Here is a 15,822-nt window from a genome sequence, read left to right as displayed (position 1 = left end):
TTTTCTTAATAATTTCTCTCTCCCTCATTTTTTGGCTTTTGCTAGATCTCTTTCTTCAATACACCTAGGCGTGAGGCATTTTTCTTTTCAATTCTGGTGTTAAAATTGGCTACAAAAAAATTATTCCGTAACTCATCATTTTCATTGTTTCTTTTTAATTTCCTTTGCTCCTGCTTTCACCGATATTTCTGCTTTTGTACAGCATGCTTTAAAAATATATAGATATGTGAAAAAAATAAATAGCACACAAAAATATACGATCCCGCCAACCTCAGCCAAATCTGCAAACTCTATTCTAATAATAAGTCCGTTTTCCTTGTAATCTATATTTCTTACTGACACATAATGTAATCTTCTGTTATTAGTGACCAGGCCTATCTTAGAAAATATTTTGACAAAAATCAACAAGCAAATCTTTGTCTAATTCAGCTAAAACAGAAAACAAAAAGGAACCTGAACTAAAACAATCCCATTGGAGCATGTAAAAATCCAAACTCCATTTTGTGCAAATTGCAAAACATTTTTAAGATGATAAAGTATAATGCCAATATGTCTTATTATTTTCACTTTCATATAGAATATTCAAGAATTAGTGTATCCAACTGTTTGGATATATAATAAAAACTAAAGCTGAAGTTTTTCCTAGGCTTTAAATTGTGTAAATAGACTTTTTAGGTAAACAAATCTAATATCTCATCTCCTTATATGTTTAGAACATATTAACAGATATAGCTTACAAGAAAATGTGAGTTTGATATGATATTTCCGAAAATGGTTCAAACAGACTGTGTTTTAAAATGCCAAAATACTAATACGAGATATTGGGACACGGTGTTTTCTTAAAAAGTCTGGAGGAACGAGACTAAGGAAAAAGAAGTTTCAAAAGCACGAGATGAATTAAGAGTATCCAATATTGCAGCAAAACCTCCAAGTAATTCTCCCATCCATTAACAAGACCGATTCCATTGCGAAGTAATGTCGCTTTCCCGCTCAACCCTTTACGTTTTTTGGAAGCGAACGGCCAGGGGAAGAAAATACTAGCAGTAAACACATCACGTACACACATCTAGACATTCTGTGTGCAGATTGTGGATATGTACATGAATGTATATATATGTATATATATATATATATATATATATATATATATATATATATATATATATACATATATATATGATAAATTTTGCACATTTTTACGTGTTTTTCATATTCAAATAAGCCATATATATTTTTGATATATTAATGTCTGGATTCTCTTAACGACCTCGGGATCAGAGCCCCAGGCGAAATCACACAAAGACCAGAGCTTGGCTCCGGCCGGGAATCGAACCCTGGTCGGCAAGCTTATATAGACAGTGACTAACCCACTTGGCCATGAAGAAAGATAAAAGTCAATGACAATTCTACTGTACTTATACCTGTCGAATTCAGGTATTTTGTACTTAGAATTGAAATCAACCCATCTTCACCATCGTAGCTAATTGGTAGTTTGTTACTTGGCATTCAATTAATGATAAATTTTGCACATTTTTACGTGTTTTTCATATTCAAATAAGCCATATATATTTTTGATATATTAATGTCTGGATTCTCTTAACGACCTCGGGATCAGAGCCCTAGGCGAAATCACACAAAGACAAGAGCTTGGCTCCGGCCGGGAATCGAACCCTGGTCGGCAAGCTTATATAGACAGTGACTAACCCACTTGGCCACGAAGAAAGATAAAAGTCAATGACAATTCTACTGTACTTATACCTGTCGAATTCAGGTATTTTGTACTTAGAATTGAAATCAACCCATCTTCACCATCGTAGCTAATTGGTAGTTTGTTACTTGGCATTCAATTAATGATAAATTTTGCACATTTTTACGTGTTTTTCATATTCAAATAAGCCATATATATTTTTGATATATTAATGTCTGGATTCTCTTAACGACCTCGGGATCAGAGCCCCAGGCGAAATCACACAAAGACAAGAGCTTGGCTCCGGCCGGGAATCGAACCCTGGTCGGCAAGCTTATATAGACAGTGACTAACCCACTTGGCCACGAAGAAAGATAAAAGTCAATGACAATTCTACTGTACTTATACCTGTCGAATTCAGGTATTTTGTACTTAGAATTGAAATCAACCCATCTTCACCATCGTAGCTAATTGGTAGTTTGTTACTTGGCATTCAATTAATGATAAATTTTGCACATTTTTACGTGTTTTTCATATTCAAATAAGCCATATATATTTTTGATATATTAATGTCTGGATTCTCTTAACGACCTCGGGATCAGAGCCCCAGGCGAAATCACACAAAGACAAGAGCTTGGCTCCGGCCGGGAATCGAACCCTGGTCGGCAAGCTTATATAGACAGTGACTAACCCACTTGGCCACGAAGAAAGATAAAAGTCAATGACAATTCTACTGTACTTATACCTGTCGAATTCAGGTATTTTGTACTTAGAATTGAAATCAACCCATCTTCACCATCGTAGCTAATTGGTAGTTTGTTACTTGGCATTCAATTAATGATAAATTTTGCACATTTTTACGTGTTTTTCATATTCAAATAAGCCATATATATTTTTGATATATTAATGTCTGGATTCTCTTAACGACCTCGGGATCAGAGCCCCAGGCGAAATCACACAAAGACAAGAGCTTGGCTCCGGCCGGGAATCGAACCCTGGTCGGCAAGCTTATATAGACAGTGACTAACCCACTTGGCCACGAAGAAAGATAAAAGTCAATGACAATTCTACTGTACTTATACCTGTCGAATTCAGGTATTTTGTACTTAGAATTGAAATCAACCCATCTTCACCATCGTAGCTAATTGGTAGTTTGTTACTTGGCATTCAATTAATGATAAATTTTGCACATTTTTACGTGTTTTTCATATTCAAATAAGCCATATATATTTTTGATATATTAATGTCTGGATTCTCTTAACGACCTCGGGATCAGAGCCCCAGGCGAAATCACACAAAGACAAGAGCTTGGCTCCGGCCGGGAATCGAACCCTGGTCGGCAAGCTTATATAGACAGTGACTAACCCACTTGGCCACGAAGAAAGATAAAAGTCAATGACAATTCTACTGTACTTATTTATACCTGTCGAATTCAGGTATTTTGTACTTAGAATTGAAATCAACCCATCTTCACCATCGTAGCTAATTGGTAGTTTGTTACTTGGCTTCAATTAATGATAAATTTTGCACATTTTTACGTGTTTTTCATATTCAAATAATCCATATATATTTTTGATATATTAATGTCTGGATTCTCTTAACGACCTCGGGATCAGAGCCCCAGGCGAAATCACACAAAGACAAGAGCTTGGCTTCGGCCGGGAATCGAACCCTGGTCGGCAAGCTTATATAGACAGTGACTAACCCACTTTGAATATGAAAAACACGTAAAAATGTGCAAAATTTATCATTAATTGAATGCCAAGTAACAAACTACCAATTAGCTACGATGGTGAAGATGGGTTGATTTCAATTCTAAGTACAAAATACCTGAATTCGACAGGTATAAGTACAGTAGAATTGTCATTGACTTTTATCTTTCTTCGTGGCCAAGTGGGTTAGTCACTGTCTATATAAGCTTGCCGACCAGGGTTCGATTCCCGGCCGGAGCCAAGCTCTTGTCTTTGTGTGATTTCGCCTGGGGCTCTGATCCCGAGGTCGTTAAGAGAATCCAGACATTAATATATCAAAAATATATATGGCTTATTTGAATATGAAAAACACGTAAAAATGTGCAAAATTTATCATTAATTGAATGCCAAGTAACAAACTACCAATTAGCTACGATGGTGAAGATGGGTTGATTTCAATTCTAAGTACAAAATACCTGAATTCGACAGGTATAAGTACAGTAGAATTGTCATTGACTTTTATCTTTCTTCGTGGCCAAGTGGGTTAGTCACTGTCTATATAAGCTTGCCGACCAGGGTTCGATTCCCGGCCGGAGCCAAGCTCTTGTCTTTGTGTGATTTCGCCTGGGGCTCTGATCCCGAGGTCGTTAAGAGAATTCAGACATTAATATATCAAAAATATATATGGCTTATTTGAATATGAAAAACACGTAAAAATGTGCAAAATTTATCATTAATTGAATGCCAAGTAACAAACTACCAATTAGCTACGATGGTGAAGATGGGTTGATTTCAATTCTAAGTACAAAATACCTGAATTCGACAGGTATAAGTACAGTAGAATTGTCATTGACTTCTATCTTTCTTCGTGGCCAAGTGGGTTAGTCACTGTCTATATAAGCTTGCCGACCAGGGTTCGATTCCCGGCCGGAGCCAAGCTCTTGTCTTTGTGTGATTTCGCCTGGGGCTCTGATCCCGAGGTCGTTAAGAGAATCCAGACATTAATATATCAAAAATATATATGGCTTATTTGAACATATATATATATATGTATATATATGTACACACACACACACATATATATATATATATATATATATATATATATATATATATATATAGAGAGAGAGAGAGAGAGAGAGAGAGAGAGAGAGAGAGAGAGAGAGAATATCTTCTTACTCCCTTAGCATTTCATAGTGACCCATTATAGTAAAACAGAACATTTTGCTAAACAGAAGAATCATGCAAATTGTAATACAGTAATTTTATGCATACTAGTTGGTGGCGCTTCTTCTCAATATTAGGTGATGGCAGTGAAGTTTGATACCTTTTGAGTAGGCTGAAACGGATTTTTCTCCTACTAATAACCTAATTGACATATATCTCGTTAATTAGTGAATATCCCACACTGGCAATATATCTGGTGTACGAATCAGGAAAGGGTTCAATAGAAGCTAAAAATTCAGTATCCCAAATACTGCTTGGCAAACTGCAATTCAGGTAAGAAAAATCACCTGTATTGGCAAATAGTATGAGAGAGGTGAATGAAAAATTATTGGGTTTTAATTATCTAGGAACCTATCTGCATCCCTTGCAGTACAGTGTCCAGTGAAAATTGTGATAAAGGGATAAACCCTCGTCCCTAAGCCTCGAAATGGTTACTTACATGGAAAGTGTGATAGAATCAAGCCGCAAATAATGGAAAAATGTTGAATTTGTCTATGACTAAAGGATGAAGATCTCAAGCCTAATGTAGTTAGGTAAAGAATATTCCTGTTTCATTCTAATAATGCAATGTATATAAAGCTAGACCAAGGATGAATGAATGAAGAAGTTGGAACTGAATCAACTATGCAGAAAAACAAGGGCTTGTTCCATAGAGTTGCACACTTCTGTTTAGTAGCACAAACTTATAGAGATTAGTACAAAGTCAACTTCTGTAATAGTTGCGAAAGAGAATAGCTGTAGCAAGCTACAGCAAGACTGGAAACAACAAAAAAGCAGCAGAATGACTCTATTACAAGTAAAAAGTTATGGAAGATAATATAAGAACTGCAATGTCAATGAAATTACACAAAAGGTAAATGACAAGGCGAAACACTTGGGAACGAAAACCTCTTAGCCAAATTGAGTCAATATGTGAAGACACAAAAGTTATTTCACCCAAATTGCTTGTTGGCTATCGGTTAACTTTTGACAATACCTTTCTTCTCGAACAGCATTCAAAGGTAAATAGGGAGTGTTACACAGGCCAGTATTATAAAGAGTTCTCTTCTCTGACTACTGAGCAAGCACATGAGCAAAACAACTCAGTGATCAAAGGTGATATGGGCACTTTGTAAATGGTTGGTGGAAGGACCTGAAGGGATTGGTTTGGTAGCTCAATATAAGAAATATAATTTTTCACAAGGTGTAATCTATAAAACACCTATCATGAAAGGGACATGAGAACTGAGAAGCCTCTTTTGGATAGTGTGGATGTACCCTTTACGATTCTCAAAGAAAATTACAACCTTTTTAAAGAAGACTTATATACTGTTGTTATAAAAAAAGGACATTCCATATAAAGCTCACGCTGAATTGGAATCCACATTTCACCAGAGAGAGCAAAAGAGCAATCCCAATCATGCTGTTTTATAATCCATTACAGAAAAAAAAAGACAGTCAGTAGAAATGATATAAGAGTATTGAATTATGGCTGCCTGTAATATACCGCGTGATTTGTAAGATTTTTTCTAAAATGAGAATCAGATAGCTCCTGCAGCTCAAGTGACAAAGGACAACAGCGTTTCTGTCAAATGTAACATCAGGGAAAATTTCTTGATGAATAATGTGAAAATTAAAAAAAATTAATCAGCTGCAGATACTATCATAATACATGACTTAACATTGATCAATAGCCTAACTACAGGAACAGGCACAACAAAACCTTTTGAAGTCGATGCCAAAGAAGAGGTCCAGCTCTATTGAACTAAAGGGATGATGTTTCGTTTGATATATATATATATATATATATATATATATATATATATATATATATATATATATATATATATATATATATATATATATATATATATATATATATATATGTATGTGTGTATATATACGCATATATATTTACATATATATATACATATATATATATATATATATATATATATATACATATATATGTGTGTATATACACTGTATATATATACATGATACACACACACACACACACACATATATATATATATATATATATATATATATATATATAGTATATATATATATATATATATATATATATATATATATATATATATATATATATATATATATTATATAGGAAGTCTACTTATCAAAAATATGCAGAATAATACGGGGTCAGCGGATCAGGACACCCACATTAACAAGTTGGACCCAAATGAATTAAAGATTCTTTATGGGAGATCACTGAAACAAATCTGAGCTTCACTTTCTCAGATAACAAACATTCTCATCATGACAAACGGAGAGGTAATCATCAACAGCACACGAGTAAGCCTAAACCTAGAATTTATATCTCTATGCTTTCATGAGGAAGCAGCCAGTTATTTGTGCATCCATAATTGCTTTTGGTTATGGTAACAAAGTTTGATAGATTCCAGCGCATAGCGTAGTTTCTGCAATGCCACCTTACAAAACAAGTGGTATCCTCTACTTCTATGCATTCATTAAGATTGACATTGAGTTTGCACTTTGCGGTAAAAGAAAAGACCTTCAGATGCTTGAAAAATTTGTTGGTCTAATACATGAAGTATGAAGCTGTCACTGGTGTTAATGAGGCAAGGACAGAGTTTGTCCCATAAAAAAGAGATTATATGATTCAATTTCCCCCAACACAAGCTGCCATCAAGCAACATGCAGTGTGTATCCTACCAGGTCTGGATAATTTCAGACCAGGAAATGATATCAAATAAAGAAATCTGCAATTTCAGGCAACTAGGAATGGACTAAGAAATTAGAAATACACCTACATTAGACAACTCTTTCACCTATTTCAACCAGCTGTCGAGAATTAATAAAATGTTCTTGTATGAAAGTCTGTAATCAGAGAAGTGAATTTTTAACCCATAACTCTTAGTCGCATCACTCTGCAGATGTGTGTGCATGAGCAGCAATTGTTTGTTTTATTCAGTTAATAATACGCTTCTACAAATGGTATGAAATAGAACAAGTCTTAGTCATTATAATATTTAGTGCAAAAACTGATGCTTTACTAAAAGTAAATTTAGCTATTTCAATTTACCAAAATGAGTCTTTATAACATATTGTCTAAAATGTAGGTTTCCGTGGACTTCCACATATTAAAAAAATGTAATTTAAGTATGCTTGAAAACACAAATTGACACCAAGATTATTGAGACCTACAAAAAATATAGATTTGTATGCACAAAATTAAATAATGCATCATTGAAAGTTAATTTGTTTCAATTATGAAAAATTGCCATTTTCAGTAAATTCTAAAAGGCAAAGTTTTCCATGGATATCCGGATAAACAAACATAATTCAAATATACCTGAAATTACAAAACATAGCACCTATTGCCATCTAATCTACGTACTACATTTTTTTGAGTTTCCTGTATTTTCAAATGGCCAATCAGACAAATTTGAAATGTGACTCCTAGGGAAGAGACATCCAATTTCATGCTTGCATTATTATTTAAATGATTTTTGTTGTGGTGGATTATGAAAAAATGAAAGGATGATGGTCACTGACACATTCAATGTTGAACTGCTAAATCTTGGGAAAACATCGTGGGTGGTAGTCTTCTACAACATTACCCACTTCATACACTAAACCTTTCTAGTCAGTTTGATCACAAACTGCCCAATACCTCTTTTGCGCCATTTATTCAGTAATTTCTAGGTAATACTCTCCCCTTTGCTCCTAAAACTTTCGAACGGCACATTCGTTTCGTCAGCCCATACGAACGATTTATAGCATCTTTTTTTAACATGGTGATGTCTGTTCTTTCTTACATATTCATTCACGTGGATATCTGTTACACATTAGATATAACGTTCGATCACGAATCAAAGGAAATATCCAAGCCCTGTAATATAGACAATTTAGATAACAAATAGTGACCCACTATCGATGATTTTAGTTCAAGAGATAAACGTGAACGAGGAAATAGAGGTTGACGTTTCATTGCTAAATCCAGAGAGAGAGAGAGAGAGAGAGAGAGAGAGAGAGAGAGAGAGAGAGAGAGAGAGAGAGAGAGAGAGAGAGAGAGAGAGAGATTAATCTATTTTTTCTACCTTTTAAGAATCCTTCTAACAGCACTTTAAATTCGTATGCATTCATAAGTGTTTGTTCACTAGGGATTTCCTCTCTCTATGGACTTCTTCATATTGTGTTTTGTCTTTGCCACTAAGCTATTTTATTTCATCTTTCCATAAAACATTAGACAGAATTACCTTATCATTTGAATCTACAATGATTGAATAAAGTTTAGTACATTTTGAGGTATTTTGCTAAATTTATACTAAAATCTATAATCTATGCTTGCGATAAACCTTCCAAAATTTAAAATCTTTGTTTTAAAATTTAAGTTATAATTGTTCATTTACGATTCATCAGTGGCTAAAATACTGCTTGATATTAATCGGTATCTTCCTCTGAATGAAATTTCAACAGAATTCCCATCTAAAGGCCGTTAAACCTACTTATCTAATGACATTTTCAATAGTGAAGAATATTAATGCATTTCTATTAAACACAATGTACCCCTCTTTTCTTTGGTATAGAAATTGAGAGCTGATAGAGGATTACAGCCTGGGACGCAAACGGTACTGCACAAACAACCTCTGCTCAAAATTCTGAGAATCGCAAATGTAATTCGTTTGAAAGCCATCCTTCTTTGAGTAAAAGGCATATAGATGAATTTATATTGTACGTTTAATATAGGACTTGTTTTATTTTAAATGGGATGGCATCCCCATTATATTCACAGTACAGAATCACATTACACCAATGAATATCATCAAGAAATGATGGCCCTTTTCCTCGGCTATTTTAAAACTGGATAGAGCATCTTCCATCAATCTTTCAAAACGATCGCCATTGTTCCGAGATATTGGTTGAAATACGAGAAATTTTGATCTAAACATTTCAAGCACATCAGCTCTAAAAATCTTAGATGTGTTCATCCAAAGGTTGATATCTCAAATCATATAAATCGGTTTAAAATAATAAAATATCTTTAAAAAAATCATAAACATTGGTAGTTTTAATAGAAAAATATATGCCAGACTAGTTCTACTGGCATATTAATAAGCGGAGGAAAAGAAGCGCCGTTGTAAAGGCTATGCCTCACCCCAGAACCTGAACCTGAACAATGTAACACATCAAAGAACTGGTGTATGAGATTGCCATTTCAAGAAAATGGTCACGTCGCAACAAAATAACAAAATATTTCTATAGAATGAGAGGGAGAGATGGGGATTTACTTCATGTACTGTAAATGGGGCCAACATTATCCCTCCAATTCGAAAATATTATTTAAGGGTGAAAGTGCCACCCGTTGAGGTACTACCGCTAGCGGCTAGAGAGTTATTGGGTCCTTTGACTTGGCAATCAGTACTAAATTCGATCCCTCTCTTTGCTTACGGGTCATTTTCCTGTACCTACACATACACCGAATAGTCTGGCCTATTCTTTCATCAATCTCATCTGTTATCACACATCTAAAACATGGAGATTACCAAACGATTCTTCTTCGCTGAAGGGGTTAACTACTGCACTGTCATTGTTCAGTGGCTACTTTTTCCTTGGTTAGGGTAGAGGAGACTCAGCTGTGGTGAGCAGCTCTTGCAGAAGACCATTGTACCAACCGTGTGTCACACAATTGTACATAATTCCTTTTGTATATAATATGCTTGTATCTTCGCTCTTCCCTCGCACTCAAACGAACATGAAAATTCATGTCTGCTGTTTTGCTCTGAACATTGTCTGTCTCTCGAACATGTTATGTCCTGTTGCCTTGAGGTTTTGTATATAAAGAAGAGTGTTCCTTAATATATAACTCAGTCGTTTCCAATCTGCCTTTGAGTTCATACCCTTACTCGGCACCGTCACATTGGTGACCCCGGAGTGACTCGCTCCTCCCACCTCCCCCACCCCTCCACCTCTCACCGTTACTATGACGCCGTCAACGCATACCTTCTGCAGCAGTACTCGCCGTCGCCAGCCGCCCGTATAGCAACGCCTTTTCAGCTCTCTCAACAACCGTTGGGGGACCAAAGGGCTTCGCTCACCCTCGGGAAAATGACCAGTATTACTCGCCTGCAACCTGCCGCTCACGGCTCTCCTCGTGAGGTGAACCTACTTCGCCCCTTATGGACAGCCACTTCATGACCTTCAAAACCTCCATCAACGCCTCCACTCGTGACGAAGAGGACACCTATTCAACTTCAACCGAAGCTGACATGAATGCTGTAGGACATACACGCCTATGAATGCCGTAGGACATACACGCCTATGAACGCCGTAGACCTATGAATGCTGTAGGACACGCCTATGAATGCCGTAGGACACACTTGCCTATGAATGCCGTAGGACACGCCTATGAATGCCGTAGGACACACACGCCTATGAATGCCGTAGAACAGACTCGCCTACCCCGTGACGAGCCGGAGCGGCAACAGCCACCCATCATCCACCACTCGCTCGCACCCAAACCAACGACTTCTACAGCCACTCGCTGTCGCTAATCGGCGCAGTTTCTACTACTACCTCTCCAGATTCAGGGCACCTATTTAACATGTTTAGTATGTCATTTTTAGAGGGGGAACCATGTACCAACCGTGTGTCACACAATTGTACATAATTCCTTTTGTATATAATATGCTTGTATCTTCGCTCTTCCCTCGCACTCAAACGAACATGAAAATTCATGTCTGCTGTTTTGCTCTGAACATTGTCTGTCTCTCGAACATGTTATGTCCTGTTGCCTTGAGGTTTTGTATATAAAGAAGAGTGTTCCTTAATATATAACTCAGTCGTTTCCAATCTGCCTTTGAGTTCATACCCTTACTCGGCACCGTCACACCATTCCAAAATCAAACCATTGTTCTCTAGTGTTGGGTAGTGAAATAGCCTGTGTACCATGATCTTCCGCAGTCTTGGGGTAGACTTCTCTCGCTTGTTTTAATTTAGGCTTTCATTTTAGTGCTGTTACTGGTCTCAAAATAATTTTAGTTGTTCATTACTTCTCTTGTAGAGTATTTTATATATTTCTTAGTTTCCTTTCCTCGCTCGGCAATTTTTCCTTGTTGGAGCTCTTGGGCTTACAGTATCCTGCTTTTTCAACTATTGTTGTAGGTGTGCTAATAATAATAATAATAATAATAATAATGATAATAACAACAACAACAATAATAACAATAATAATAATAATAATAATAATAATAATAATAATAATAATAATAATAATAATAATTAAATGAATATTCTAATAACATTTACATGACTATTCCTTGAACACTTAATTTCTTGGTTGGATATTATTTCAGAGGACATCCTTTGAAAAATTCGCATAAGAAATAAACTAAAGAACTTTTACTTCCCCTGCTGGGCTGGTAATTTTTTGTGGGGAGAGAAACACGACCAATAATTTTGACCATTGCAACATCGTAGCATAGTAGCCCAATGAACAATGATTTGAGAAGTGGGTTACTCTTAGTCTTTAATGAAAGCCCTGCGTGCTACCAACTATTTTTTGTTTATATTGATCTTTGACAATAGACATAAACCTCCAAACTGTCATGTATTGGCAAACAAGGACGAAGTAATGGTAAATGTAGTATGTATGTATGTATGTATGTATAAGATTGCCTTGCCTTATGCAAGACACGGGCTCTAGCGTTGGCAGCACGTAAGCAAATATGATTGAGATTTACTTTAATTACCTTTTAAAGAGGGAATAAATGTAGTATATTAGATTTATCTAGCATTAATTTCACTGAACAGTATGGCAAGGAAGTATATATATATATATATATATATATATATATATATATATATATATATATATATATATATATATATATATATATATATATATATGTGTGTGTGTGTGTGTGTGTGTGTGAGTGTGTGTGTTGAAAAAATACAGAACGTCTATGATATGTAATATACAGTAGTCCTTGCTGATGATATCGTATATTTTTGTTACGTATTGCCTCATTTGCTGTTTATACACCCTGCATGCTCAATATTTGAAGTCAAAACCGAATACAAACTGTTTTATAGTATACCAGTTATAATTGCAATAAGTCCGGCATGAATAGAACCTAAAGGAATGCTTATGTAAATTGCTTCCCATGGGCAGAATTGTAAATCATTCTGAAACATAAAAGTCCCATGAAAAAAAAAAAAAATAATACTCGGTGTTCCATGTTGGCATATGATGACATTCAGTATTTAGCGTCCTTCTCCCTTAGCTGCCATTGGGATGATGGAGCATCATGGGCAACAACAGATAAATTATAGAACTAAAAGACAGGAAACTCCAGTAGCTATACGGAGAGTCATGATTGAAAAGCATAGATATAATATTGCCCCCATCGAACCTTCCATCGAACCTCAAGACGCGAACCTCAAGATTCTGCCTACAAAAGGACGACCCCGATGCACTACTTGGGTGCAGGATAACCAAATCATTACTATAGTGAATCGTCATGTTTTTATTCTTTTTATCTTTTATGATTACGTTTAATAACAATATATTTTTATCAAGGGTAATTGTATACAACACCACACTCTCCATTTACTCCAAAATAATGCAATCCTGCAGTTCTTATCTTCTTGCACAGTAATTAGGTGGTCATTTGAATTCTGGGAAAGCAATAATTAGCAAGATACGTTGAGGAAGGGGTTATAAAAAAAAACTGCTCGGTTTCCTCACCAAACAAATTGGAACTGACATGTCAACAGAGTCAACCAAACAGAATTCGTGATGCCAGCGTAAATAAATAGAAGTTCGTGATGCCAGCGTACATTTGATATACTGTATATTCAAAATATACTTAATAAGAAATGGAATAATTACTCAAAAGTGTCTATAAAATATGACACTTTTGAGTAATCACTCAATTTTTCATTAAGTATATTTTGAATATACAGTATATCAAATGTACGCTGGCATCATGAACTTCTGTTCATGTACGCTGGCATCACGAATTCTGTTTGGTTGACTCTGTTGACATGTCAGTGCCAAGTCGTTTGGTGAGGAAACCGAGCTATTTTCTTTTTATAACCCCTTCCCCCTTCCTTAACATATCTTGCTAATTATTGCTTTCCCAGAATTTAAATAAACAATTAATTTCTGTGCAAGAAGATAAGAACTGCAGGATAGCATTATTTTGGAGTAAATCGAGAGCGTGGTGTTGTTAACAATTACCTTATCAAGAATTATCTTATGCAAGTCAAGTAGGCCCATGCCTAAAATAACAATTTCAAGCCAATGGGCCTAGGCCTAGTATTGAGACTTGATTGTTAATGAGTGTTTGACAATTGAAACGATACATAATTCATAAAGCTTTTTTATCATTTTAGTTTTTCCCTCTCGAATTTTTCCAATAAAAACATAACGGAGTCGGAAATCATAAGTAAGCTTTTACGATAATTTGAAAGATTGCATATTCCTTTAAATGAAACAGCTCTGGGAACTTGCTGCCCGTGCATCTGGTGTTGCCAGATGTTGCTTTTTAGGTTGACACATTGTCCGAAAATAAAAGAACACCATATCGCCACTTATGGACGTGACTGTACCAAATTTTTTAAAGAAAACGTATTAAAACATATTCTTCTAAAAGCTTAGTTGTATCAAACTTAGTTATTCTATTTACCTTCATGTTAGGTGCTTTCAGTTTTAATTTCATTGTGGCAATGAGGAGCCGGTGATCACTACCAATATCTGCACTTCTATAGCTTTTTACATTTCTCAGAGTCCTCCTTCTCTCTTTATTAATAGCAATGCGATCAATTTAATTTTCGTAATTGCCACATCATGAAGTCCATGTATATTTGTGGATGCCCTTGTGCTGAAAAAGAGTACCTCGAATGACAAGATTGTTTGCTGAACAGAAACTTATGAAATGTACTCCATTTTCATTTGCAACTTCGCCAAGACCTTCGACACCCATCACATTCTCTATCCTTTGATTATTCCTTCCAACTTTAGCACTGAAGTCTCCAATCACAATAGACTCTGCAGTTCTTCATAATATTCATCTTTCCTTTCTTCAGGAGAATCACTTCTTGGTGCATAGCAAACTATAAAACTCATATTGCACTACTTTGATTTGAACTCTGCTCGTATCAATCTACTATTTACAGCTCTCCACTCGGTTAATGCATTTTCTGCTCTTGGTGACATCATTATTCCTACCCCTTCTCTTCCAACTCCATCGGTTGTTCCTGAATAGATATAAATATTGCCTTGGTGTAAAGTTCCCATACCAATCCCATTACAACGTGTTTCACTTAGGGCCAAGATATCCAAACTGTATTTCATAAATTCACTCTTCACTTGCGATAATTTCCCAATCTGATTCATGGTTCTAACAAACCATTTACCAGTTTTCTATTTTTCTTTAATATTCATAAACTGGAAGATACTTAGTACCCCGCTACACCCGGGACTGGGGCCCATTCTGTCATTTTCTCTTTCCATTGACTAACTAAATCCATAGAGGATTCATTGGCTAGATTCATCAAAGGATAGCCAGTTCCTTGTGATGCGCAGTCGCTATCTAACTAAGGCAAGTGACCCCTGTCTGTCCATACTAATTCTGTAACATCATCTACCAAGCATCAGGGGTAAAAGCCGAAGAGACAGTTTGTCCATCGCCTTAAACCCAATCAGTCACCCTGCTGCCAGTGACCTCAACGAGATTTAGGGGGCTTTTTCGCCACACCCAAAGCTCTCATTACTTTACCAGGCTGCTCATGCGCTTATACGAGTTTAATCGTTGGCAAACTTGGATTGCTAAGATATGCCGCCCATATATATATATATATATATATATATATATATATATGTCATCACCATGAGCCGTTGCTAGTCCGCTGCAGAACAAAGGCCTCAGATATGTCCTTCCACTCCTGCATAATTAAGGTCTTTCTATGAAAGTCTATACCGGAAAATTTTCTTAGCTTGTCAATCCATCGCCTTCTTTTCCTTACACTGTTTTGTTTCTAAGCACTAGAGATTCTTCCTGTTATTCTTTTTGTCCATTTATTATCTGTCATTCTCATTATATATCCTGCCTAAGTCTACTTCTATTTCTTACATGTTGCTAGAAAATCATCTACTTTAGTTTGATTAAATGTTTTCTTTTTAGAGAAAGTGGTATTTTACTTTTCATACCCTCATTTGGGAGCATGAGGTTTGAACCCAATTCC

The sequence above is a fragment of the Palaemon carinicauda genome, chromosome 13 (assembly GCF_036898095.1).
Source record: "Palaemon carinicauda isolate YSFRI2023 chromosome 13, ASM3689809v2, whole genome shotgun sequence".
NCBI classification, from domain to species: Eukaryota; Metazoa; Arthropoda; class Malacostraca; order Decapoda; family Palaemonidae; genus Palaemon; species Palaemon carinicauda.
The sequence above is the reverse complement of the archived record's forward strand: the minus strand, read 5'-3'. Positions refer to the sequence as shown.